Source organism: Penaeus vannamei, chromosome 3, assembly GCF_042767895.1.
Source record: "Penaeus vannamei isolate JL-2024 chromosome 3, ASM4276789v1, whole genome shotgun sequence".
Taxonomy (NCBI): domain Eukaryota; kingdom Metazoa; phylum Arthropoda; class Malacostraca; order Decapoda; family Penaeidae; genus Penaeus; species Penaeus vannamei.
In genome coordinates this window covers 53,090,102-53,092,601 of record NC_091551.1, presented here as the reverse complement: position 1 = coordinate 53,092,601, position 2,500 = coordinate 53,090,102, and positions in this window count along the sequence as shown.

The following is a 2,500-nucleotide window of genomic DNA, read 5'->3' as shown; positions in this document are numbered from 1 at the left end:
TTTCTCTTTACGGTCTTTTCTGATTAACACAAAGGAAATTCTGGGTAAGGGAAGTGTGTGTGTTTAAGACTGGCTTGTTGTATTTTACTATCACATTAGTCACGCAGAATAAAGTCTCTTTTAAGCTATTCTGGGAGTTGTGAGTGTGTGTATTTATAAAGGCATGCACAGTTATACACACGCATGCAGAGGAAATCATACGTCAAGTGATATTAATAATGACACCGAGTTTGTCGTCAAAAAGCAAGATAAGGAGTTATTTCACTAGATAATATGAATATGGAGTGCTTGATTTTTTTTTAGAGTTCAGCTTAAATATCAAAGTCGTGATATTATCGTTAATCCAAGATTTAGTTGGACTGACATATGGCAGAAAAAAGACATTAATTACGTTCTAAAATCGGAATAGACTAATAAAATCTGGAAATAATCAGTCTTTTGAAAACCTTTTTATATCTAATTCAAACTGTTTCTAATCCTAACATTTGATATTTCGCTATATAAGAATGCATAACCCTCAAATAACGTACCATCACTATACAAATGCGTCTCGGTTCCGGGTCACAGTTCCGGTTCGTGTAACAACGAATAGGAATGCAGGCGGTCATGACATCGGGTTTTGGTCGCATATCACGCGAGACCAAACTGTTACACAGTATCTCCTAACATTTTTAGGACAGAATACATGAATATATCGCCAGCGTGTCAGCCACGGTCCCGGCATAAGGATCAGCCCTTTTAGGACTCCGACCAATTTACGATCTCGAGGGAATGCGCTGTTTGTTTTTTGACGGTTATTTTTTGTTTATTTACGTTTTTACATTTGTTTGCTTATTCTTTCCCTGCGATGGATATCAAGCCACCCGGCTGCGAGAGGAATGTGGCAGCAGTTACGTGGCGAATGAAAACATTGAAGCAGAAAGTAGCCATTTGTAGGCCGGCCGGAGGGGAGGTTAAACAAAACATTGGTTTAATGATAATGCTCAACCAACAGAAACTCCGCGCCTGTGCTTTGGAAGTATTTACTGTCATTTACCACTGGATTTTGTTACGAAATTGCCTCATAATAGCAATAATAAAGATGAAATTGCTTAATAAGTGCATGGTATATGTATCTATTATATATTGCACACATTGTCCATCTGAGTGGAAAATAAGTATGTACTGCCTCCGTGTCAAGGGATCCCGCAAAAAAGGAACACAGTAGTAACTTTTCTTTTCTAATCTTACATATACCACCATATTCTCGCAACTTTTATACCCTACGTTTAATCAGTATACAAGTGAATAGATAAAAAAAAACCTTCCTTCCTCTAAAAAAGAATAAAATATACAAGTGGAAAAGAACAAAACTTACTTAGACGAGAAATAAACAGAGTTGTCAGAGCGTTGTTAGCTCAAAGGCAATTTCGGCAGCAATAAAACCATATGATTTCCACGTTGGAGCTTTTGTCGGATCACGTAAGATTAGAGTATTATGTGTCTGGGGAACTTTACGAGAGACTAAGGGAAAAGGGGGAAGGGGAAGGAGGGGAATAAAAGAGAGACAGGGAGATATGCAGAGAAAAGTTGAAACGGAGTTCTGTGAATAGAGCGATGAAAGAGATACAGAGAGCTACCATTATTATTATTATCATTATTATGAGCAGTATCACTATTATTATTATTATTATTATTATTTTGTCATTATTTTTATTACATTACTATTACTTTTATCATCTTTATTACGATTGTCGTCAGTATTATTGTTGTTGCTATTATTAGTAAGATGATGATTACAATCATTATTATCATCATTATTATCCTTATTATCTAGATCATCATCAATGACATTCTATCCTTATTATTGCTACCATTATAATCATCATGACCACCGTCATTACTGTTAATATTATCATATTATCATAATTATTGCTATCATTATCATTTTCTCATTACTATGATTATCATTATTATCCTTATTATAATTATTATTATCATTCTTTTTCTTATTAATTGATGAAAAAATTAAAAACGCATTTGCAGATGGATGACGTCATATACAGATATTTGTGTAATTTCGCAACTCATGCTAGTCTCTTCCATACACACCGTTATCACCTTTTTACTATCTACTCTCCCATTTCCTATTCTGTCTTTTCATTTCTCAATTTTCCTTTTCATTTCTTCTTTTTCTTCCGCTTTAATAAATCTCTCTAGTCTTGTGTTTCTCCTGATTTTTTTTTCTCTTTCTGACTCTCCGTCTTTCTTCACCTGGCTTTCTCTCCCTCCGTCTTTTTCTTCTTCCTATTTTCTTTTCATTATTTTTCTTTATTTCATTGTCTCTCTCTTTCTCCATCTCGCTTCTTCTTACTTAATTTTCTCTCCATCTCCCTTTCCGTCTTCCCTTTCTAAACCCATTTTTCTCTACTCTCTTTTTCCTTAGTGCTTCCTGTCTGTCTGTTTCTCTATCTCGCTTCTTCTTTCTTCATTTTATCTTTGATTTCCCTTTTCCCTTCTT